Source organism: Lissotriton vulgaris, chromosome 1_1 (genome assembly GCF_964263255.1).
Source record: "Lissotriton vulgaris chromosome 1_1, aLisVul1.2, whole genome shotgun sequence".
Taxonomy (NCBI): Eukaryota; Metazoa; Chordata; class Amphibia; order Caudata; family Salamandridae; genus Lissotriton; species Lissotriton vulgaris.
The window spans coordinates 1054205299-1054231640 of NC_141685.1; the positions used below are offsets into that span (position 1 = coordinate 1054205299).

The 26342-nt window shown below is 45.8% G+C and overlaps 1 protein-coding gene across 4 annotated transcripts in view; it reads right to left on the reverse strand.

The window, feature by feature from the left end:
* The window catches only part of EIF3D (eukaryotic translation initiation factor 3 subunit D), a 67030-nt gene extending 50942 nt beyond the window's left edge, over positions 1 to 16088 (reverse strand). For 3 of the 4 annotated variants that reach the window (XM_086962854.1, XM_086962838.1, XM_086962848.1), the window contains exon 1: positions 15963 to 16078. The gene's annotated coding sequence lies outside the window, so the exon portion shown is untranslated. Of the gene's footprint in view, positions 1 to 15962 lie in introns of all 4 variants that reach the window. The other variant, XM_086962842.1, reaches the window with a different exon arrangement.
* Positions 16089 to 26342: the final 10254 nt, after the last annotated feature.

Genomic DNA, 26342 nt, shown 5'->3' on the forward strand with positions numbered 1-26342 from the left:
TCTTGAGATTCTTTAGTTTAATTGCTTTATCTTTTCAGATAACGCCTAATCTGGACTGCGCCTTTTTCAAGCCTACTTCCTGCCTGACTTCTTCTTTTGGACCTTCTCCAGTCAAGTTTCAAGTTATGCGGTCTCCTTGTTCCAAAGTTTGATTCTTCTCTACTTCAACATTTGAACTTTGAACTTTATCTTCTTTGTCCTCATTTAAAAGAGGCTGTGTGTTGTTGGCTCATGGCTTTTAGCTGTTGCCTTTGTTCTATTTGGAACTTTCTATTGTGATGCGGCTGCTGGGATCTGCATTAAAAGTTGTATGCATAATGTCAGCCTCCGAGTCTTTAATGAAATCCAGATTCTCTAGTCATGTAAATATGAGAATCACAATTCCTCTGCAAAGTCCCCAGTGCCACCTTAGGGTGACCCCCATTCCACAGCAGCCTCTGGACTTCACTATCTATTCTTGCAAAAACGTCTTCTGATATATGTTATGGTAGGCGTTTTGATGAACGAACAATAGCTTCGGAAGTTAACTATCTTATACATAGCTGCCCTCCCTAGGAGCTTCAGAGGCAGCATCCTCCACCTTTCGACCTCCTTGTGGAAGTCTGCAATTACCCTCCGAATAATGTGGTCTAGGCTGGCTTCTTTATTGGAGGTCACAGACACCCAGGTACTTTAATTCTAGCCAATCGATTTGCAACTGCTCAGGACAGTCTAGCTCAAGAAAGGAGTCTCCGGCCGGGTAGAGGCTGCTATTGGCCCAGTTGATGCTGCAGCCCGCATGGGATCCGTAATCTCCCAATATCTGGAATATACCAGGCAGCATCACAGTCTGCCTGGTTACATATAAGAGGATATTGCCTGCATACAATGATATCCATTTGTCACCTGTTTCCTAATTCCCCCCCGCATTGCTGTAAATCCTGATATCAGGATGTGCTCTAATTGTGCAGGCATGGAGCTCCAGGAGCACGAGGGCAAACACAAGGAGATAATGGGTACCCTTGTCTCATACCCCTCTCAATGGGAATTCAGTGGATAGGTCACCATTAACTTGGACAACTGTTTTTTTTTGTAGAGGAGGTTGATCCAGACAATACATTTGTGGCCACACCTCACCAAGGCCTTTCTGAAGAAGGGCTAATGGACAGCATCAAATGCCTTCTTGGCATCCAAGTACAGAATTATGTGGGGATCTTTCCAAAACGGAACCAACTCAAGCCAGTTATAAAGTCTGCAGAGGTTGAGCCTGGTCGACTTTTTGAACACAAAGCCAGATGGGTCCAGTTGTATTAAAATCGGTAATAGGAGTCTGGTGGCTAATATTGCAGCCAGTATTTTCGTCTCAATGTTCAGAAGAGAGATCAGGTGATAAGAACTGCATTGTGTTGTAATATTATCTGGTTTATGAATCACTACTATAGTAGAGCCTCTTTGGCTTAACTGAACATTTTGAGCAAACATGGACCCAGGAGTCCTCCATTTTTTTTTTTTTTTAATTCAGCCAACATGCCATTAGGACTCCAGAGGTTTTCCCATCTTTAAACTTTCAATAGACACCAGTACCTCAGAGAAGCCCACATCCTCATTAAAAGCCTGTCAATTTTCCCTTTACAAGATTGGGACTATCACCTCTCCCAGATAGTTTTCCTTTTGAGTAGCGTCTGCTAATGGCAGAGCCTTATAAAATTGCAAAAAACACAGTTGATGGGACAGAATGCAGAACAATGTCTTCTGCATTCTGTCCCATCAACTGTGTGTTTTGCAATTTTCACCCCGAGTGGGCTGGGTATGCTCAGACGTGAGTCCCAGGCTCTCCACATCACTGGAGTCAAGCTATCCAGGCTGAAGAAGGCTGATAGCCAGAAACCAGTCCTTGGATGCTTGATTCCGGTCTAGGAAAGACATGGCTTGGTAGTTCGGGCTGGACTGTTCCCTTGAGGCACAGGGTCAAGGCTGATTTGCATATAGCCAGTGTCTGACCTAGGGTGGTGTGGAGTGCAAAAAAACGATGGATTTAGGCCCAGATCTTTGTACTGGGGTGAATGTAAGACATTGTTCTGCATTCTATCCATCAACTGTGTTTTTTGCAACGAGCCTTATAAAAGGCAGCATAGTATCGCGCAAACTCATTCACAATTTCCCCAAATCATGACATAGGAAACCCCACCCACTCCTGTTTCTCAGTCATCCACCTAGCCTCCGCTTCCTTTCTACCTCGCTAAGCTAACAGCTGCCTGCTTTATCCCCGGAGTCATAAAGACATTGCTGCAAGGAATGGATCTTTGCTTTATCTTTTTGATGTGCCAACGCCTGGTATTCCCTGCGAACTATTTATCAAACAGGATTGATTAAATTATGTAGGGAGAATAGCCAGGAGCACTGGCTTGCTATTTTGTCATTTTTACTAATGTGTACAAAATAATAATAACTATCAATAATACAAGGATTTCTTAAGAAAGAAAAGTACAGAAATCTAGCAGATAGCACAGAAAATATTGTTACCCAATAAGGAAAATGTTACTTACCCAGTAAGTATCTCTTTGTAGCATATAGTGATGTAGATTTTCATGCTTTGCATACTCGTACCACCTAGTGCTGGGCTCAGACTTTTCAAAATTGTTTTTCTTTGAAATAGTCTTCAGAAATACAAAATGTGCTGTGACCACTCACTTACTGGACAATGTGCATGGGCACCAACTACACGTTACATTGCTTTTCTCACAGCCGGTGAGAAGGTTTATGAAGCGCCAAATGATCGTAGCATGGTGTACAATGCATATTGTGCGGTGTCCAACAGGTAATAAAAGTAGAGATTTGCGATCAGGAAAATGCTACTTACCAGTATGCATGTGTTCTTGGCATGTAGAGCTGCAGAGTTACACACTATTGCATTAAGCGTAAGCAAGGCCTGACTTCTACAGATGTAAAAGAGAGCAGATATTGTCCTGGACATTGGCTTTTAGGGGATTCACGTTTTTAGGTCGAGCCTAGACGAAAGCAAAGCGAAGCTTTGCTGTCTAGGGCTCGACAACTTATGTGATCACTTTTGGGGGAATGTGGACAGCAGACTGTCACGAGCTTCTCCTGCCAGAGATTTGACCTTGTGAACGCGCACGCTTTCGCGTTGGTTAACAGGCACGCACGCAGGCACACACACGCGCGCACATGCACGCAGGCACACACACTCACACATACACGCAAACTCACCCGCGCCCCGACCCACCCCTACCAGGCTCACACCACTGTGACCAGCATGTCCAGGTCTTCCAGCCGGTACTGCGGCGGCGGCTCCTGCAGAGAGGTAGGTGGGTACCAGGCTGCTTCCTCTCCTTGCTGTTTGCCAGTGCTGCTCGCCGGGCCGCCCGGCGCTCTAGCCGCCCCAGCCTCCATCGGCGGAGATCCCCCCCTTACATCCGCTGTCCTGGCCACGGAGTCCCCCTTCGGACGACACCCCGCAGACCAGAACACAGCACTAGGAGCCCGGGGCTTCTGCGCCACATTACCTCGGCTCACAGGGAAGGCATGTGGATCTCGCCGGGGGACAGAAGCTCCAAACGGAGACAGCGCACCTACAGCCGGCAGCGGCGCCCAGCTACACACAGAGCGGCGCGGAACACAGCCCCGCCCACTCAATAACTAGTAGCCAATACCAAACGCCCTAGGTCTCAGTACAGGCTCTATTGGCTGCGGCACGTTCCCACTCCTCCCAGCCCGGATACCACACTCGCTTTTTTTTTTTCTTCATTCACGTCCGCCAATGCTTTTTTTTTTTTTCTTTTCAGTGCATGGATTACTCTTTAATAATGCTGTGCTGCACAGGCTGCCCTCTGGTGCGTGGGTATTGTCAGGGCGTGCTTTGGAACGTAACTGTTGCGTGTTTTCTGGTTTGTTCATCTGGCTTTGGCAATGGCGGCCGCGAAGTGCGATGCAAATATAAACAATCGGCTTTGCGCAATGGGGATAGTTTGTTTACTTTTGAGTGACAGTAGGGGCGAGGAAGTGAAGTTCCAATGCCTAAATACAGAACACCAGGCATTGATGGGTGCGACGTGATGGATTTGTAGAAGGAAAAACCACAACAGCTGCTTCTCCGAGGGAAGGAGGGGTCTGATCCAGCAACTCGCACTGCAACAGGTGATCTATCACTCAGTGTTGTGGAGTAGAAGTGCAGTAAGGGAAAACACACAGAGGAGACTGTTTGAAATATTGCAGTATGCACAACATATTTGAGTGCTGGTGGAAAAAAATGCCTTTCTGTAAAAAAGGTCATTCCAGAAACCTATTCACAATGCCATTGAACCCCTGTGACGCCTCAAGGACAGCAAAGCTTAAGTCGTAGTTTTTTCTTACGAATAACATCAGATGTGAAACCTCACGCTAAAACTCCCTGCTGAGAGAGGACGGGTCAATTTGTCTCGGCGTGTGACGTGTTCGATTAGAAACTCGCACACCAGAGATGCAGAGTTTGCAGCCTCATAAGGTAGCGCCCATTCAGCGATGTTTTTGAAAGAGCGAACCCGGGTCTGGAAATCTGTTCAAGATGGGCACCTGCGATAAAACTCCCAAACTTCAGGAGTTCCGGTTTGATAGTTGAACGGAAAGACTTCCGGCTTGACTGTACATATGTTCTGCAGGCGCGGTTGTAGCTAACTTTTATGGAGCAATTCTTCATTTAAAAAATAATTTCCTTTAATGTAACCAGGGGCGGGCAGGGGCAGAAAATAGTCCCGGGCAGCAAAAAAAAAAAAAAGTCTCACTTCGTGAATTCGATTACTAAACAAGCATTTGCAGTGCAATCAGTCTCATTTGCGAGAGTTTGAGCTATTGGCATTGTAAATGACAATGCCTTTTATTTATATGTTTTGAAAAGCTGCAGAGGGTGCGTAAACATGCACTTTTTACTTCTAGTCCTTGCTTATGAGAAGCAAGGCTGGCAGTAAAAGAGGTGCAGTTATTGCCAGCTTGCATCTTGTAAGTAAGGACTATAAGTACAAAGTTAGCCCTCGCAAGTTTTCAAAACACCACAAATAAAATGCATTGTCATTTACAAATCCAATAACTCAAACTCTCGCAAATGCGAGACCTATTGCATTGCAAATGCTTGTTTTAAATGCAAAAGTGGACACACCTCTGCCACTGGTTTAGTGAACCTATCTGCTTCCTACAGAATGGCTAAGCATTTCTCAGGGAGAGTTCAAATTCTATGACCGGAGGTGTCAAAGTGCTAGGTGGAGCTGTCTGGGTCTGGTCTGGCCCCTTCTCTGTGTGAGAAAGTACAGCCTGAGCTTCTTGTGGGGGCTGGTGGCAGAAGGAGTAGCAGGGCTGCCTTGCCCAAGTGGGAGTCACCAAGTTGAGTGTCAGAGATATTGGCCTCATTTTACTCACCACATGTGGGAGAGAAGGAAAAGCATAGGCAAAAATCCCAGACTAATTCATCAACAGTGAACTGCCCAAGGACTTTGGGTGTGAATACCTTGAGGCAAAGCACAGGCCATTTTGCGTTTTCAGGGGTTGAAATCAGGTCTATTTTTAGAGGGCCCCAACGCTAAAAGTACTGTGAAGAACATGCAGGTGGATTTCCCAATTGTGGATTTGTTAAACACTCCTGCTGAGCAGGTCTGCAAACCTGTTGCCACCCCAAGAAGATTTTCCACTAGACTCTATTCTATAACGAATTTCCCAATACCAGATCCCTTGAGCTAAGGCAAAGATCTGGGGAGTGTGTGTTACCCTGTTTCTGTAGATAGGACATGGAGGTGATGTTATCTGTCTTGATGAGACTGCCTTTACCCGAATGACTTGGAGGAAGAATACGAGGGCTAGTCATATGTAATTGATGTGGCAGCTCTCATGTTGAGTTATGGCATTGAGATGCACACCTCACCCTGAGCACCATAGTAACGTTCACCTGAACTGAGGAATCAGGTCTGAGAAAGGCCTGCCCTGCAACAGGTTGTTGCTGTTTCACCAACACATAAAAAAGGGAGTACTGCCCTTTACCAACTCTAGATCCCCATAGTGACAGTCACGAGCAGACTCGACTACGGAAACCAACTCTACGCCGGCACCACCCAGAAACTCCAAAAGAAACTGCAGACTGTCCAGAAGCTTCCACCAGGTTCACCCTGAACATCCCACATCACCAACCACCTGAGAGACCTTCACTGGCTACTTGTCAACAAGAGAATCACCTTGGAGCTTCTCATGCAAGCCTACAAAACTCTCCTCAACGCCAGACCGGCATACCTCCACCACTGCCTCTCCTTCTACACTACCACCAGACATCTCTGGTCCGCCCAACTGGCCCTAGCCACCATCCCATGGATCCACAAGACCACAGCTGGAGGAAGGTCCTTCTCCTACCTCATTCTGAAGACCTGGAACGCCCTGCCTTTGCACCTCAGGCAAGCACCATCGCTGCTGCAATTCAGGAAGGACTTCAAGACCTGGCTTTACAAGATTCCTGAATGATTGAGCGACCCTCTGCCTGTGACAAATATTCTGTGAGGGACTCTTGAGGCTGTGTATGTGGAACCTGTGTGTGTGTTGCAATGGAGATGCACAACCCCATCATCCTTAGGAGGCATATCCCAGTACTGACTAACTCAGCTTAACACTTCGTATGTGACCCAGATTTGGCTGCGTAGGTCTCTGACATGGATGTGGTACTTGTGACTCTGGGTGTCACATTGCTCAAAAGCCAGTGGTCTTCAGGGTCGGCTCAAAGTCCTCTTCTTCCGCTAACGCGCTAAAGGATACAGTCTCCAGGCTGGGCGTTGCCTGGGATGCAAGGATTCTGTATGGGCCTGTATTGTCGCTTTCTTGACTACCTAAGGGAGCTTCTTCACCGAAAAGATTCAGAATTTCTGAGGATGTCAGTTGGTGCATTTTGCACCTTTCCCTTAAGTCTTAGAGCAGAATACAATGCAGGCCTCCCACTAGGTATTGTGGTGTCTGAGGGAGAGACAGAAGTTTAGGCATTGTAGCGTTCCAACCAGATACTTCCAATTGCACTGGGGCAATGGCGGAAGGGGTCCGTTCCAATATCACTTTCTGGTCTCCATTATCCAGTGCCAGGGGGGCGAAGGAGGACACATGATCCCCTAAGGGAACACAAAGGAGTCCCAGGCATCAAATATTGGTCAACCGAAGGTGTCTGGTGAAATAGTGTGACTGAACGATGTCAAAGTGTGGACTAGTTTTCTGTAGCAGCAATGCCGAAATTCAACTGTGTGATATATTGTGAGCAGGGGATTTCAGTATGGCGTGAAGCCACGCCCCTTTTTTCCATTGGCAGGCCTCTGGAAACGGAGGCCTGTCATTGGAAAAGCTCCTGTTTAGCAGATTTGTCTGCTCTGGATCCCGCCTCTCGAGGACTCCATGACCTGCCTTACGGTAGCACAACAATATTTTTAGATATATTGCCTTGGCAACCATGAGGCAGGTCAGGGAGTCCTGGAGGGGCGGGATTCAGTATCTTATTCCCGCCCCCTTTTTTTTGTGTGCGTGTGCTTTTCGTCATTATTGCCTCGTTCTCCTTGGTGGAAGGAGTCATTGCAGTGTACGCAAATGAGGGCTTTCACGGCCGCGCAGCTTTACTGCCGCGCGGCCAATGCTTGTTGCATCTTGTATTTATCAGCTACTGCCGAAACAGACTAACCTAAGGGTCTCTTGGTCGCCTCTCTCATTACTTTGCTAACAAGGCAGTGGGATTCCCAGGCAAGGAGCCTGCACCGCCGAGACCATTTCACTGCCTCTCCCCCGGCCTAGCAAATTTGCCTGATTACAGCCAATGATTCCGCTGTTCCGCTGTCCCTACAAATGCACGAGTGAAATTGATCCCTGGATATGCTGCGGTGCTTTAATGAGCGAGGCAGCCGGAGGAACAGCCTGTTCGCAGTGGCGTGCCCGGAACGTACCCCCTTCAGCTTTGTGCTGTGTGCAGACTGTGGGGTGTCCAGGTTTGGAGGCGCCTCTGGTGCGCTCCCCTTTTAAGCCCAATGTGCTCCGTTTCTTTCGAGTATCCCTGCTCTTTTCCATGTGATTTTCGATAAACTTAGTAAATGAAACTTTTTAAAAAAAGATGGAAATGCCAGCTAGAGCTCCCTTTGAGTCTTTTCTGCAAAGACTGTTTGTTCCGGTCTTGTGTATAAAGCGGGAAGGAGTTTCTCGTTTATTGATTCCTCAAAACCCAAGGCCTTGCAAGGTCTTGTTTTTACGGCCATCAGCCGAACAGCCCAAGGAGAGTTTCGCCTTATGTATATTTCAGAATGGACCTCACAGTGAGAAGTGGGCAACTGTTTTTCTATTGGCACGTTTGGGTCACAGTGTCACACTTCTGATATAGAGTACGCTCCAACCCTGCTCATCACATTTGAATTGCATTTATTTTGTTGCTTATACAGTATTTAATGGTGTGCTGGCCCTATTTGTCACGGCTAAAGTAGTGTTAACAATATCGAACTGCGTGTCCTGTCTGTGTGCTTAAGAACTGAGGTTGTTCGCCTTTCCCTATAGCGCTTGCATGGCTCCTGCCCACTCAGTAGCGTATGATCCGTGCCATCCAGGAGGTGTGCGTGAATACGAACAGTTCACGTCCTTCAGCCCCCGTTTTCTTTCATGTTCCAGTGAGACTCAGTAAACGCAAGAGGATTTCTGATTCTGGTCTTCTGTCAGGATAACTAACCCAAGAAAGCTTTCGGTACCCATGACGAACCCAAGTGTGAACAGATTTGGTTCTACTCACTACTCATAATAGATTCACTTCGCTACAATGAATTATCCTGAGGGTTGAAGATTAGGAGTGGATTCCATTTTTCCTCGAATACTGCAAGTCATTTTTGTGAAAATAATGTGTATTATGCAAAATCCATTTCCCTGGTCATCTGCGTGACCATTATACTCGAATCTTTCTCACATTCAAAATTCACGGAAGCTATAGGGTGGTGTTGTTTCATGCATAACATATTTAACTACTATGGCACAGTTTGGACTGAAAAGTTCTCGGAATAGCTAAGGACGTGTACCCTGCCTTGAGTACCCAACTATACTTTTATCCGGGTCACAGTCACTAATGTGGATTTTATTGTCATACGTAAAGAAGGATCATGCTTGTGCGCCATGACACAGAACTGTTGCATGAATTGCGGTCTTGTTGGACAGGAGGGGTACCCCAAAGCGCTGCTCTCATAGGGGTGGTAGGCTACAATGTTCACCAGGAGTTAAGCAGTACAAGCAGAGTGGGGGCAGCATATGGTGATCAGCAGTAGTAAACAGTTCCTTTTTATGTCTCCCCTGAGCCAGCTCGTGCGCTGATCTGCCAGAGACATTTAGTAGGTGGGTTTTCAAAGTGCTACCCCACTGCTTTGGCTGGGCTAGCGCTTGCGTTTATGAGAGCGTGCACGCGCGCAGCCGCCATCTGTCTTTCACAGGTTATTAAGTGAAGTGCATCGCAATCACTTTCGCAGCGGCACCATCTGGCTTTCCTCTCGCTCTCCCTGTGCACCACTCGCATGTTTCCTCATGCTCATAGCAGAGTGCCAGTAATCCAACCACGTGACATCAGTCCTGCAGTGTTCCAGCTGCAAGCATCATTCGTCGCGCACTCCAGGTACAAGGCAAAACCCTCCTTGCCACACCTACTTCATTAGGTCACCTAGGAAGAGGGCTCCATTTTTCACTTCCTCTGGCACTCTCCGCTTTCCATCTTGGCAGCAAAGCACATTTTTGTCATGCCGCATGATTGGACACCTCCGATCGCAATCGACCCCTAGCACCAGCACACAAGGCCTTGCCTTTGTTGCATCATTGCTATAATGCATTTGCACAGCCATGTCAATAGCAGCGCAGAAGACGCTTGTCTTTCTTAAGTACCAGAGCTTCAGCTGTTCCTGTCACACCAGTAACACCTCACATGTATTGTACGTTAGCGGCCCCTAGTATGACCATTCAGTCCTGATTATTAAAGGTCTGCATACCTGCACTGCTTCCTGTCCCCATACTAGTATGCCAGTTTCCAAGTTAAGTAGTCCTCCCTTTAAAGTTTTATATAGCGCTAGCTTGACCCTTAGGTATCACATACACACTTTAAAAAACAGAAGGCTATTGCATTACATAGTAGGCAGACAGCAAGGAAGCAAACCAGAGATAAAAAAAAATATAACATGAAAAACAAGGCCTGGTAAGGTCAGATTAGGAATGGTGTTGTAAAGGAAAGCCCTCATGGGATTTGACTGATGTATGTGCAACGAAAGGCCCTGATGAGATTTGGTGATAATTGTGAACTGGACAGTTGTAGAGATGTTTTATTTATTTATTTGAAGGTTTTATATAGCGCGAACAAGATCTTTGCAGATATCAGAGCGCTTTACAATGACACGGGGGGTGATAGAGTAATAGAAAGAAATAGTTGAGGTAGTTAGGTACAAGGTGCATAGTTACATAGGTAGGTCAAAAAACAAGAGGTAGGTCACAGGTGATGGTGAAAAGGTAAGTGGTGGTGAAATCTGGGAATTTGCAGGCTTTAAAGGCAGCGATGCAATTAAAAAATGAACACTGCGCTGAGGGAGTCAAAAGGGCTCCGCCAAGCGTGAAAAGCAGGAAGGGTGGCGGAGGCAGAGAGAGAGCGAAAAGCAGGAAAGGTTTTTTGTTTTTTTAAATTAAACCGGGCGCCGTGGTAGGCAGCGTGTCGCCCGAGCAAATGAATTAAAAAAACTGAAACCGCGCACAGTGCTAGGCAGTGCGGTGCCTGAGCACATTAAATTAAAAAATAAACAGGAAACCGGGCACTGTGCTAGGAGGTGCAGCGCCCAAGCACATTAATTTTGAAAAAAGACATAAAACCGGGCGCCATGCTAGGGAGCGTGGCACCCAAGGACATTAATTGAAAAAAAAATACCATGAAACCAGGCACTGTGCTATAGGCAGCACGGCGCCCAAGTGCATTAATTAAGATCCAAGGGTGCATGAGGCTGGGATTTGACTGATGTAGGTGCAATGAAAGGCCCTGGTGAGATGTGGTGATGATTGTGAACTGGACAGTTGTAGAGATGTGATGGTGAAAAGGAAAGTGGTGGTGAAACCTGAGAATTTGCAGCCTTTAAAGACAGCGATGCAATCAAAAAAGTAACACTGCGCTGAGGGAGTCAAAGGGGTCCGCCAGGCGTGAAAAGCATTGAGGACACGGAAGGGTGGCGGAGGCAGAGAGGGAGAGCAAACTGGGAGAGAGATGACAGTGTCTATGGGGGACGGACAAGAGTTATTAAGGGTTGAGGTGAGATCTGGAGACGAGAGAGGACTGGAGAGAGAGAAGAGAGGACTGAACATGCTAAAAGGGGGAGAGGTGGGGGAGAGGTGGGGCAGATACAATGGCACCAGTGAGGAAGATGATGCGTCGGCAGGGGAAGCAGATCATCAGAGAGGCATGCAGGTTATTGAAGGGGCTAGAAAATAAAGAGGCTGACAAAGCATGAGCTGTTAGAAAAAAACTACTGAGTCAGATAGAAAAGGCAAACTGGCAAAAGGCAGCGAAAGGCAGGAAAGGTTTTTTTTTTAATGAAACCGGGCACCGTGGTAGGCAGCGTGTCGCCCGAGCAAATTAATTTTAAAAACTATGAAACCGGGCACAGTGCTAGGCAAAGCGGTGTCTGAGCACATTAAATAAATAAAAAAAATAAAAAACAGGAAACCGGGCGCCTTGCTAGGAGGTGCAGCGCCCAAACACATTAATTGAAAAAAAATAATACCATGGAACCAGGCGCTGTGATATAGGCAGCACGGTGCCCTAGTGCATTTAATTAAGATCCACGGGTGCATGAGGATCACAGGGGGAGGCAAGATTAAAAACATTTCTTCGCGTCTCGATGCTGTTTGGGAGGTGGGAGGGGAAGTAGGAGAGGGGGGAGTGATCGGGATGAAAGCGCTAGCGGCCGCATGCTGGCAAATGGTGACCTGCAGAGTGTGTGAATGGGAAGAGCGGCCGTGGGAGGGGAAGTAGGAGAGTGTTGGTGTGCGATGTGCATGCGGGGGGAACGGCAGCCTTTGAAGTGTGATTGGGGGGGCGACAGCAGCCTTTGAAGTCTGATGCGAGGCACAGACAAATGGTGGTGTGACGTGGCTGGCCTCCTGCACGCGCCTGTCTCACATGAACTGTGTCTAGTCCGCCGTTGGTAGACTGTTCTTTTGCCCTTACTATCATCTTGTCAGCAATGCGCATTGGCAGGCCAAGACCTAATAAGTAAACAGTGCATCGGAGGGGGAGAGAGCAAAAAACAAAACAAAAAAAAGTGGTTAACACAGTCCGGTCACCAACTATCCTTGAATGTCAAGAGAGAGAGAAGACATCTCGGATATTGAAGTCTAGGTTAGTTGACGCCTACGCACTGTTCTAGGAGTTGGTATACTGTTTATAGCACTTTGAACATGGTCATAGGCACAGATCAAGCAGAGGTGCAGTTTGCTAGGCAATAGTCACAGTTCCTGATGCAGAAAGCAGTCTGCACGAGTCGCTAGAATGTGTGTTACCCTGCTCACGGCTGGCGCTATCAGCTGCCCTGTCCGATCCAAGGCTTAATAACTCTAGACCACATTAAGAATATCTGCAGTCTTCACTAGTGCTTTAATTTCTCCCTGTATCTACCATGCTTAATTACCCAACACTAACTGCGACTCCCAAGTATCTGTGACTGACACTCTGCTACTTACTTTATAGCACAAGTTGTTAACTTACTGGATGAAGGACAACAGAAGGCGCCTAAACATATCTAAACTAAGTTTCTTTTAATTGGCAATCACACCAAGGTCCCTCTCCCAATCCTTTAAGTGCAGATTTCTGAGTGCACTACTCTCCAGTACAGAAATAAAAAAAAACATGGAAGGTTAGTTTAGCAGAGCTTTAGTTTGCAAATCGGACCACAGCCAAATACCGCTTTCCAACTCAAGTTGATGAGAAAGAGAGACTCCTTCTCTCTGGCAGAGGAACCACTTTATTAAATTCACTGTGACTTTAACCTTTCCTGACTGGATTACTACAGTATCTAAGTCAGGGCACCTCTGGGATAACAGGCTCAAGATGTTACAGTTTTAAGCAGCTAAACTGTATGATTTAAAGAAACCAACCACACCACCAGCACTTTAAATGTGATCCACTCGCTTTGGAGAAGAAAATTCAAAAAGCTGTAAACAGTCTGTGCAGAGATTCATCATTGGCGATAGAGGACCCTATTTATTGCGAGTTGGTAGTGGACTTTTTTCACATCCATGCTCCAAATGTTATAGCTGGGAAAGGAAACAAGGGTACCCTACTCACTTGGAGCCTGGGTGTAAGTTATTAAAGGAAAGAATGGCTCCTGTAGATAGATAAGAACTTTTTCTGATAGATATGGCGCAAAACAGCAATGTGGGTGATTCAAGAGATGTCAAAGAAGGAAACTGCTTATACACTTAGAGAATCTGTTCGTCAATTCGTAAGATGTATGTAAATATATATCAACAATTTATACAAAGTATTTGCAACATTATATACAAACATATAATCACAAAAGTGATGGCGTGACCCAAGTGAATGTTACCAAAAAAGAACCTAAACTACTAAAGTGAGACATAATACTCTGTAGACAACACAAGGTTTCAAGTTTACATTCAGTTTGAAAGAGACGACCAAGTCATATATAAGCAATCAAAATACAGCAGTTGGAAAGTGTAAGCAACTGTTGTGCACAGTCTGTCTCTTTTTCTCTGTCGATGATGTTGCAACCTGAATAGGATATCAGGTCTCTTCAGGACTGGTCAATGAGGGGCACCTTCTCAGGGAGCGAACAAGGGTGGCACCATGAGGTAAAGGTGCAAATAAAGGCTTACAGGGACCCCATCCGGGACCCCTGGTAAGGGTGAAGTAAGCAAACGTGTTTAAATGTCGGTCCGCAGATCTGTGATGTAAGCAGTGTAGAAGTGTTGGAGGAGTGGCACGGGACAGGATACACACGAGGGCGCTCCTGATATAGATATGGCTGATATTATAGAAAAAAAAGGCGTATTCTCGATAAATGTTGCAAGGCTCAGACGATGCTGGCGCTAAGTAATGGCGCGTAGTTCACGGACGGTCCCGGCGGTGTGTCCGCTCGGTGCAATGACATCGCACCGAGAGGAGAGTCTGAGCCTTGCAACATTTATCGAGAAGAAGTCTTTTTTCCATGGAAAAAGGGTGTCCAAATTTTGGGTAAACTATACACATTAACGGATACATCGCAATAAATCACACTGGTTCGATAACCAAGACAAAATAAACATCCTAACGATCACCTCAATGCCATGGGCAAGAATTCTACAATAGTTAATATAAAATTACTGCTGGAGCGAATGGTTAATATGTATATATCTGTATATGTGTGCATGTAATTTTTATATAGCACAAACTTAGCCAAAAGACCGTGAACACTGTAGAGAGGCCAAGGTAAAGATGCAGTCAACATGTGATTTTAGTGTAGCTGGTTTCTGAACTGTTAGTGCTGCACTATGTAGTGATCTTTAAAAGAAATGTATTGACAACTCTTTCCTAAATTACGTCAGGATTTGGGCATCTCGGATTGCTACAGAGATGTAGTTCAAGATTCTTGACAAATAGATACAGAAGGCCAGTAACATTTTTTGCTTTTCTTCATAAACAGTATGATGGTGTCCTGGCTTCGGTATGCGGAGAGCCACCAGTGACTGAACTTATCAGTCCGTTGGGAAGGGGTATGTTTGTGACTGCTTTGTATCTATATGATGCAGCTGGTTTTAGAGCTGGTTAAGGGTGGCACGGGCATACGAGGTGGTGTGATGTGGTCATATTTCTTCAAGTTCTTGATGGGGTGTGCCTTTGCATGTGTGGAGTCTACAAGGATGCGGGGTCGGGCATTACCACCATCCAAATACATGCATATCAAACAGAGCTGTAGCTTAAAAAGCGCTTAAAAAGCTGCTCTACAACGGTGATACTTTAAACACCAGTGTTAATGTTCTATTACCGTTATCGCTACACTAAAATGTTTATGTTGCCATTACCACGAGAAAGAGGCAAGTGCATCTGCCTGTATAATGGGTGCTCTTGGTATGAAATCTGCCTTCACTGGGATCAGGTGTGTTGCGTTTCCCATAACATCAGAAGCCCTGCTTAATAAGAACTATAGAAACATTACGATGCCACTCAATAGATGCCTCCAGAAACATTAGATGTTGTTCAATGCGTGTTTTCAGAAATATAAAGGCTAAGTATGTTTACCAGGAAACATCTGGTTACTGTCACAAACATCAGATGGTTGGGGCTGCCTGATAAGGGCTCCCAGAACCATTTCGGGGCTGCAGTATTATGGTGTTTCTGCTCAGTGCGAAGAGTTATCAAGCAAATGTTGCTCGATGAGTGTTACCACGGACTGTGGATGCTATAAGTACAACTACACCAAGATGGGGAATTGGATCTATCACTTTACAAAGTGCAGCTGCCGTCTGGGTAATGTCCTAAACATTAGCTGGGTAATGTCCCAAACATTAGCTGCTAGCAGTGAGTGAGTGATGCGCTTCTGTGGTGTTGCGACTAAAACAGACAGCCTCCTAACGTCAGTGTATTGCTCTATGGCTGTTAGTAATGTTCTAGGAGCATTTTTTTCACCCAGTAAGAAGCACTACAAATCAGCAGCCTGGTGTAACAATATTGCTGGCAGCTATTGATACGTGACGAAAAAGGATTTCAAAAATACCCCAACTGCACCAAGATGTTAAAGGGAGTCCAGGGCTGAAAAACTCATCTTAACCCCAGTCACTGCTTCCAAGAATTCGCAGCAACCACTCTTGCTGCCCAGGGTCTATCAAAACACTATCTAACCCGCTCTTGCCGCTGTGTTGTTCCTCGTGAAAACTACTGCCACCACATTCCCCTGAGCGTGTCCCAGCACTCTAGCTCGTCACCCTGTCCCGGGCACCCTCACCGGCTCCGATGTCCTCGGATTCCCGGATCACCCAGTGATGGCTTCGCCGGCAGCAGAGATAGGAAGGAACGCGGGCCGGGTGCGTAATGGTGACGTAACCAAAGAGCGCCACCGGCTTAAACTTCTTCCGCCACACTCTTCCGGAAACGATGCTTGGTTTGGCACGCTAGACAGGAAACCACGTCAGTATAGTGGAAACCGCGTTTTGACCTGCTACGCCGGAAATTATCTGGAAGCCGGGTTTTTCAAATGCGATACGTGGAAGTAGTCGGACACCTCGCAGTTTTGACAAGTATTAAAGCCGGCTCCTGTCTGGTGGGTGACAATACCAAGAAAATAAGGACCATGGTTTGTGAATGGAAGTGGCCGAATTCAAATACTTTGGCTCAAAAGTGTTGGAAGATGCGCTAGCATGCCTTCTCGAATTAAGGGAATAAGTATGATACTCGTGTAGGGTGATATGTGCAAACGAGGTCGAATAGGCATTGGTATTAGCTTATAGGTCTGGCCTTAATATGCAAAATGATGACTACTGCATATATAGGGTGAATAACCCCCCCCCCCAATACAATTTCTCAGGACGCGTTGCGCATGCAGAAACACTTTACACTTGTATACACCTGAAGACGTTTGTTGAGAAATGAGGGTGACTAAGTTTACGTCTACCTTTTTTTACCTATCATGTAAAAATATTTGGACATCTTAGAAATCGGACTAAAACATGTTGCGAGTGCTGTAAAATGATGTAAAACAGATGGGCAGCTCACTGAAAGGGACAAACCTCACCACCATTTTTAGTTCAGTGGAGTGAGGTGAGTGAGGGCATTCGTCCTAAAAGGGATTGCTCCCCAGTGGGCCTTTTCTGAGAAAATTTGTTTTCATTACACTTTTTTGAATACCAGAGAGAAGTTCTGTGTTTATTATTACTGAATTGAACACCCTTCAGTTTTTTCCACAGTGCAATGCTAAATATCTTTGGATCGACCTCCACAGCTTCTGCCATCTTTATCTCTCTCCGAGCACAACAAAGCCTTGCTCGAGTACTCTGCAGTATTGCGGAGCAAAAGGATAATACGCTAGAGGAGAGGGAAACATTGGGCTCATCTTAAAATGCACAATCAGTCGATTGCTGGAGTGACAAAGGTTTTTGGTGACCACAGCCTCTTGAAAACGAGGCAGAAGAGGCAGGTCCGTTGGGGGGGTAGGAGCATACCAGCTGATGACCTGTCCACAAACTGTCTTCTCACGACTCTTAGGGGAAAGAGATTGAGGGAACACCTCCAAAGTCAAAACCAGTATGGCTAAAGACAAAGTCCGCTACCATGGCGCCGATAAGTTCTATCCCAGTGCAAAGTACTATCAAGAAGACAAACGTACATGCCATATTGTCACAGCAGAGCACTGCTTCTGAGGGAGCTGGCAATTCAGCCTTGAACACTTGATGCAAAATCCATCAGTGTCTCGTGCACTGCTGGCTTGCGCTCCGTTTGACAATGGGACAAGACCTCTGAGCTGAACAGACTTCTGAGGAAGGGAGCCGAACATCATGCCTCCACGCCCAAGGAGGCTCATGTGGTCCCTCCTTTAGTGCCAACTCAGTGTTGAAACAACACTAGAGGCCCACAACTTGGTCTTCGATGCCGAGATTGGATGTTTCCCAAGCGCCTATCCTCAAGACTGTTGGAGGTACTAGATGCAAGGCAAAAGAGACTTCATCCATCCTGACACTGGAAAGATCTCGGCAAAACCCCAGGGGAAAATTTCCAGCACATTGCCCGCCCATAGCTAAAAAGAGAAGGCTCACCTTAGAGTAAGAAATTACCTTTGAGGATCCTCCGCATCTGTGGCCAACAAGGCACTATGAATGAATGAATGAATGAATGAATACATTTGAATACTGTTAGGGTTCGAGGGAGGAGAAGGAGACCTTGAGCTGTGGTTAGCTCGGATCACAGACTGGGGAAGCGCACTTTACACACGATCCCTTATCCCTCTAAAGGAACGCCTCGCACATAGCCTGACGCTTGGCTTACTGACTCGTTCCGTGACCACGCCCCCTCCCACTTCCGTGTTGTTCCAGTCCCGCTGAAGCAAGCTCCTGTGTCGTCTTCGGGAGTCCTTTCCGCTGCCCTGGTTCCTGACTCCGCTCCCCTTGGTGTCGGCTCCTTCCTGTGATGTAGCGGTATTTACTTCATGGCAGCTTCCCCCCCCTTGGCTGCATTTCCCCCTCCCTTATTGTTACGTGCTGCCTTGCTGTACCATTCTTTAGCACTGCGACTTCTGTCCTGGTCTCGGTACGGCTCAAGGCTTTTTCATACTTGATATTTATCCTTTCTGTTGTTCCCCTGCGAGGGCGTCGCTGTTCCGCTCTACATCCCCCCGTGGAGCCGGACGGCACACCTTCGTGAGCGTGTATCTGCTCCGCCACGCATATCCTAGCTGGCCGGTCGGAACACCTCAGCCCCCTATACTTTCTTGTTAAGATTACTTTACCCTTCCCCCACAGTGTCTACTGTATGAATGGTGACTAAGTGAGTGTTTAGGTCTCTCCAATTAGACTTCTGGATATCCTACCATTATCCTACCCTCATTCAAACCATTGACCAGGAGGTTCTTGGATGCTTAAATGCCCTCCGCTTCAAGGAATTATTCATAACGAGCACTGGTGAGTGTGAGGTGACAATAATCACAGCTCAATGTTTAGATCGTTTTATAACCTTGCATAGGAATTAAGGGTGCTTATTGTTTTTTCCTTCTAGCATCTACGTTCTCTGGCTGCCATTCTACACAACCTCAATCCTCATCCTATGGGGAGAGTGGTGGACACTCCTTGGTTTTATTCCCCCATACTTTTAGAGAGCAGCATCTTGGAGCGAGTTTCAAAGGTCTCCTTTAAGTGCTGCTTTTTGGAAGTTGGGGGATTCATCTTCGCTCCTGTGGATCTGGCGACTGTACCTGACAAATACATTTATTTGCGTGGTTACTCAAAACCATTACAATAAAGCAAAGTAGAAAAAGAACACTACATTTTTAAAAAATAAACAATTTAAAAAATAGACATTGTGATTAAAATTTAAGGGTCTAAATTTCAATGATCATTAAATCCAAGAAAGCTTTTTGAACTCGGCCAACAGTTGTACAAGTTCCCGTTAAGCCAAACAGTTAGTTCAAGATGATATGTAACCTCTGAGCAAATGCTTGGCTGATTACTTAGCTGGAAGAATCCATCAGCTTCGTACAAGTCTGTTGTACAAATTTGCCAAACATAGCCATATGCTTCACTATGTCCAGTGTATACAGTTGATGACCTGCCTCGTTTACAGTTCTAGTCGCCAGTTGTAGCAGGATGGGCCTAAGGTAAAGTCTGCGGGCTAGGCGCAAGGCCGGGCAGCAAAGTAGGATTTGGGCCAAGGACTCACATTTATATTTGCAGAGCCGGCACTCCATGATCGCCATTTTTGTCGACCCGGAGGGGTTTAATTCTTTAAGGGGGAGAGGGTGTAATCTGAACGCTAGGATCCTGTGTAAGGCTTGTCTCCCCACAGCCTGCGTAAGATGAAGTTTGGAGTTATACTCTGTATGTGGGAGGCTTTGGGACTCGTGAAAGCCTCTTGATTCCAACGATTCCATGTCCAAGGTGCCAGAGAAAAGACAAACTTGTTTTTTTATTGTGCTTTTGATGGCAGTGTACTCGATTGTCTTGGCGTCCCAGTTCTCTATTGTAAGTTTCAAAAGGTCTTTGGCAGCAGCAAGGCTAGCTGACCAGGGATTGCTGGGTTCCAGGAAAATACTTTTTATGACAGACTTCATTGTGTTCTCTGGTGCCGCCGGGGTAAGATAGAAGTATTTGCTCAGAGAGGCCATCTCTTCCAGTTTTTGTTGGTTCAGGTTAAATTCTAACCACACTAGATTATTCCTGGTACATGCAGGTAGGTGGAATAACTTTTTATAGGCTGAGCAGTGGATTTTTTCGAGGTCTCTCGCTAGTTTCCTTGGAAATGCTTGTTGTGCGTAATTAAGAGATGGTATTAATTTTGCCCTCAGGACTCTTTGGATGGCTGCTGTTGTGGGGCTATGTAGAGTGGCGTATAGCTTGCAGAGGGCGTAAGTGATGCTTTTCCCTTTCATCTGCATTTTTTGGAGATTTACTCCTGGGCGGCCTGTTTCACTAAACCAAACTCCCATGTAATTGTAATGTTGTATACAATCCAGAGTCAGCTGGCCTAGCCTCCATTTTGCCATTTTTTTCTTAGGGTATTCAGGGGTGTGGAATTTAATAAAATATCTACTTGTCCATGGGGCAGGTTGCTTCATAAATCTTGCCCTGTAACAAAATCCACTAGTCCCTTTTGTGCCATGTAATGCGGCGACAAATTATGGCAGAAATCTCATTATAAAACAGTTCTGATATAACCTCTCTAATTATGCCAGGGCTCGTACTATAGTAGGGTTGCATACTAGCAATTCCCTTATGCTGCCACGTTTCTGCAGGTCTACATACTGGGCTGAAGGTATTGGTAAGAAATAGTTCAAGGGTTGGAATGCCCTTTTGAGTCTGTGCAGACCTACTAACGTGTGTGTTGGGTTTGCACCAACTCTTTTCTAATATTTTCCCTTACTGAAAAAGGTTGGAAATTTACTCCTGACAGTCGCAGACGTAAAACTTCTTCCAGGGTTGGGAAAAAAGTGGTTAGAGGAAAAGTGAACTTGAAACATTAAGATTTTCACATGAACCAATCTGCACATGTGCTCATGATAAAATGCAGTTCACAAATAATTTCTAGGAGTACTATTTCTTAGCCTACTTCTGTATATTCTTGTGAATTCTTGGAAACTGTATATATGCACTGTGGAAAATCAGGGGTCCCTACCTCATCAGAAGGGCGGAACAGACAGGGGTCTCCCACCCCCACGCCGGCACGAACAGCATCCCTAGGTCATCGGACTTCCTCTCTTCACCCACAGGATCCGCTAACCGACGAAGACCCGGAACCCGACAAACCGGAAACCGGAAGTGAAGTCCCTACTGGTGACCCGGAACCCGAACCATCCGGAAGCGGAAGTGCGTCAACTACGCTCCACCAGGAACATAGAAAAGCCGGGAGAGCAGTCAAGACCTCGTTCAGCCCAGCGGACTCGTGGCAGGAGACAGCGAACGGCGCGGAACCCCCGACGGAGAGCGGAAGACGAGAGGAGATCGTAGAGAAGGCGGAAAGCGGAGAGGAGAAGGAGGAAGAGGACCTGTGGTCGGAGGACTGGTGGCGACCTCCGGAGGTGGCTGGAGAGCGGCCGCAACTCGGATGAGAGTTGCGGCGGGGCACGTGAGTACACTCTATCCTTTCTCCGTGTCCCTTTGTAAATATAGTGTAAATACCTGTAAAGCCTGTATATAGAGCGTCACGAGCACCCTGCACTGTCCCCATAGATAAACGAAGTATCACGAGCACCTTGTATATATATCACTATCCTCGCACTGACCCGGACACCCCAGTCACTATACCCCTCCCGCTTGCTCAGTTGACCTTATCCCCCTCTGCCCTTCCCACCTCCCACACGTTTCCTTTCCTGGCCAACTCACTCCCGGTGAAGGTGACAGTACTCGGTAGTCCTCGTCGGACTGGACTAACCCCATTTTGTTCTCTCTCTTACATATCTCCGAGGAGACCCATCACCCGACCGTCATCTGAGGACAACAACCTACAGAGGACCCTGAACAAGACATCAACCCTACAACAGAACCCACCCCGACGTTCTCTCCGGACTTCCTCCCCTATATCTCTGTGGAACACTACTGTGTGTGCCTTACCTGTGAATAAAGTCCGAAATCATAGCTCACTACATCCGGCCTCCCAGCCTGTTATTCCGGTCCGCCCAACCCACAACTCCACATGCACTTAATGCAAGGATATATACCATGGATGCACTTTTGAGACTTTCGTTAACAATTGGGCTTCTAATTAGGCCTGGCGTTAACCATGACTGTAACGATCGGATTTTCAGACCAGATATCACCAGCTCACCAAGACACCACCAATCCAGCCGAAACGTAACCATCTCCCTCCCCAGAGTCTACTTACCACAGTACCTAGGTACCTTCCTGGGAATGGGGAATTAGCAATATACAAGCTCATATCATCAAAAACACCACTAAATCTATAGGATTACTAGGAATACTCCCTATTTACTAAGTAATTTCATATTCCACACCACACTCATACCTTATAGTCTCGCGGCAACTCAGGCCCAGACTATGCTACCCTCCTCCTCATAGTGAAGGGAGCAGTTCTGATCATATACCATTACACACTGACCTCAATCAGTGCTCACGCAAGCCACAATCCGGTGGTTATACACATTGACCACAATCAATGCTCTCAATGCCACTCTCTCTAGCAGCAATCTCACTACACACCGTATCCTCCCGGTGCTCTCACAAGCCACAATCATGTCAAGTCAAGTCAAGTCAAAATTATGTTTATTATGACCGTAGTCTTTAAACAAACAAGCAGTGAGCATAACGCACTAAGAGGAGTGTATACAGTAAAACCTATTCTTATTTTTAAAAGGTTATTCTTTAAAACAAATCTACATTTCAATTCCACAAATACAAAATCCAGTTATAAAATACTAGTCACCTCTAAAAGTTACAAATGCCTTAAAACGTGTTATAAAAGTTTAAAATCCTATTCACTTTTCTCACCATCCTAACAGTTTCGGTCAATAAAACTTCATACAGAACTACATTTTCCCTAGGTTCTCAGTACCTCTGGGTCACCTTTTGAAATTTCCCTAGGGCAATTGCAATGTCAATGGAGAGTACTTCTGTTAGGAGGCTGGCTGCCTGCGTCCTTGTTTTAATTCCGTATTTTAGGAAAACTGGGCGCAGCCATAGTTTTCTCTGTTCAAGGAGAAACAGGCAGTCCAACAGAATGTGCAGCCAGTCACACTTGGTTCTCAGGTTACACTTGCAGCGGCCTTCTTGATCTAGGAATGTGACTTTGAGCTCTTTGTTTATTATCCACGGGTTAATCCCAATTCGACACCTCAGGATCTCTTGCCTAAACCCGCGGTTAGGTAGTCTATCAAGGTAGGGGAACCAGTTTCCGTTGGGCCAAGCCTTTAGCATATGCGCCACTGATTTTTTGTTTGTTAAATAGCTTAAATCAATTGCTTTAGAAACTTCCCTCCCCCTTTGTTTCAGCTCCCCTTTGGTACTTATTACCTGCAACGTTTCCTGGTCCCAATCAATCTCTAGTGAGTTGCAGATTCCTTTCAATTTGTCCCTGCAGACTTTTGCCCATTTTAACTCACTTCTCAGTATTTCATTGCGACACCAATATGCGACTTTTTGGCTCTCGGGGTCTTCCAATCTCTTCCAAAATCTAATCACGGCCATCTGGGTTTGTATTTTCCAGGATTTTGAGGCTATTTCTAGCCTGATGGCTTGTGTCATCGAAGATCGAGGAAGGGATAAGAGTCTTTTTAAGCAATTTCCCTCTATCACGTCCCAGGACCCTTTACCGCTCAAATAAAGGATCTCTGCGCCATATAAAATTTGAGAGGGTATCATTGCTTCGAAGGCTCTCAGCATAGGTCGGTGTGACATCTCTCCATACACCCCATTAAACCTTTTTAACCCACATATGGAGGAAAGTGCCTTAGCTTTTTGGGTATCCAGATGGGAGTTCCAATTTAAAACTCTATCGAACCACAAACCCAGATATCGATATTCATTAACCATCTCCAGTTTGAGGTCGCCTATATACCAGGAAAATTTACTTATCTTTTTCCCGAAGCATAGGGTTTTAGTTTTATCTAGATTGATTGTTAGGAATTTTCTGTCACAATATGTTTTGAAGGCGTTAAGCTTCCTTTGTAGGCCCCTCTCGGTCTGGTCTACTATCACCAGATCGTCTGCGTACAATAGGCAGGGTATTTTATTGCCATCCATTTTGGGGCTGGCGCTGCCCTCCACCTCTAAATGTGCCGGGAGATCTGACAGGAAGATTGAGAAGAGCTGTGGGGCCAGCACACAGCCTTGTCTTAATCCATTCTCTATGGGTATTTTTGGTGTTAAGGATCCGACCTTATCCTTAATTACTTGCCCCCAGTTTTCCCTGTGGAGTTCTTTTATTATAGTGAGTAGATCATTGGGAATCTTCAGCCTTTCTAATAACTCCCATAGGCAGGCCCGATCCACTGAATCAAAGGCAGCTCTGAAGTCGACAAAACAGCAGCATAATTTGCCGTTCTGTTCCGTCGACTTCTTCGCCATCGCCCATAGTGCAAATCCGTGGTCTATTGTAGAATGGCCTGCTCTAAATCCCCCCTGTTCTGTGGGTATTATTTGAAACTCATCTACCCATACATTCAATTGTTTCAACAAAATTTTAGAGAACACCTTCTCGCCTATATCTAGCAGATTGATTAGCCGGTAATTTTGTGGCTCTTCCTTGCTCCCTTTCTTATGAATTGGCCTAATTATTGACCCCTTCCAAGTTGGTGGCATTACCCCTTCTTTTAGGACTACCTGGAACATCTTGGCAAGAAATCTTGCCCACCATTTTACCTCGGATTTCAAAATTATAGCAGGAAGATTGTCCGGACCTGCTGCCCGAGTTAGCTTAAGTTCCCTTATTGTGCGCTCGACGTAGTCTTCATTAAATTGTAGTAATAGGTCCTCTGAGATTTCTTGCCATACTTTGTGCTCCTCCTCCTCTCTAGAAGCCCTTGCCCCATACAGTTTCCCTATGTACCCTTCCCATGCAGCCTCACTCACCACACAGTTCAGGTCTCCATCTGGTGTTCCCGCTACCGACTTTACTAATCTCCAAAATTGCCTTAAGTTTTTATCCTCTATGGCTTCTAGTAGTTCTAGCCAACACTTTTCTTTATAAACCCTTTTTGCGTTAGTTACCATTATCTTAAATTCTTTTTTCAGTTTGGCTAGCTGGGCCTGTCTCTCAGATGTGAAGTTCTTTTTTTGTCTTCTTTGTGTTGCGCGTATCTCCTTTTTCTTATTTTGGCACTCCACTGAAAACCCTTTACATTGGTTTATTTGTTTAGCCATTGTGCGATGGTTCCCTTTTAACTTTATCTTTAGGCATTGGACCACCTCTTCTAGTTTCCCTATGAACCATTCCAATTTCTTATTCTCACAGTTTTCCGGTGCTAATTTAATTTGCAGGGCCTTCAATTTTTCCATATATTCTTCAGTTAGGCGTGTCGTCACCCGTTTGGGATATTCAACCTCCTGGGTGATCACCCTTTCTCTCTGTAGTTCACTTCCCCCTATCATTGATATATACAGGAGTTTATGATCACTCACAGCTTTTTGTTCTAATCTAAACTCCCTGATCTGGGTGAAATTCCAGGTCTGCAGGAATATATAATCTATTGGGCATTTCTGTTGCCCTGGGATGAATGTCTTTCCTGCTGGGGAGTCTGTCTCCGTTCTCCCATTTACGCAATGAAAGCCTCTCCCTCCCAGGGTGTGAACAAGCTTGAGATCTTGTTTCGAAATTTCCCCATCTGGGAACTTAGCCGGGTTTATTCCATACACCTCTAACTGTTCCCTATTCCATTGGTCTGCTTTTTTTGGATTTAGTTTATGGTTAAAATCCCCCATTATCATTATTGCCTCTGCGGGATATTTTTCTAAAAAACTGTCTACATCCTCTTTGAAGTACTTCATTTCCCTTTCATATTCCTCCCCGTTATCCCACTGCATGTATACATTCATTAAAATCAACATTTTATATTTCTGATCCACCTTCATGAGTTCAATTCTGCACGCTTGTGCCCATTTGCATTTTGTATTCAACAATTTAAAGTCCCTCATCGCTTTTGTTGATATCAATGTCAGCAGCCCCCCCGAGGGCCGTCCATGGGTTTTCTTTATGGCTGACTGCTGTATCTGAGCGTATCCGTCAAATGTAGGGGTGTTGTCGCATAACCAGGTCTCTTGCAGGCAGGCAATGTCCACTTTATTTATGACTTCCTTTATATACTCACGTTTTTGCTCATTGCCTATCCCATTTATATTCCAGGTTAAGAGACCTAAATCTTGCGACCCCCCTCCATCCTATTCAACGTCACTCAAATCACCTTCTTCCTCCATATCCAAAAGATTACTTGGGTTGCCTTCTTCCATAGGGTTACTCTGGGTCGACCAATTGCCCCATGAGGAGTCGTTCCTTGTGTTATTTATTACGACATTCAGGCGGCTTAGATCCTTCTCCGTTTCTCTACAGAGGATTACTTGCCTCTTCTGGAGCCCGGCATGGTGATTTAGGAAGTTTTTATCATTGGAGGTTTTTATTTCCCTCTCTGGGATCATCCTTATTCCCTGTTGAGTTATCTCAATTGAGGCTTTCAGGA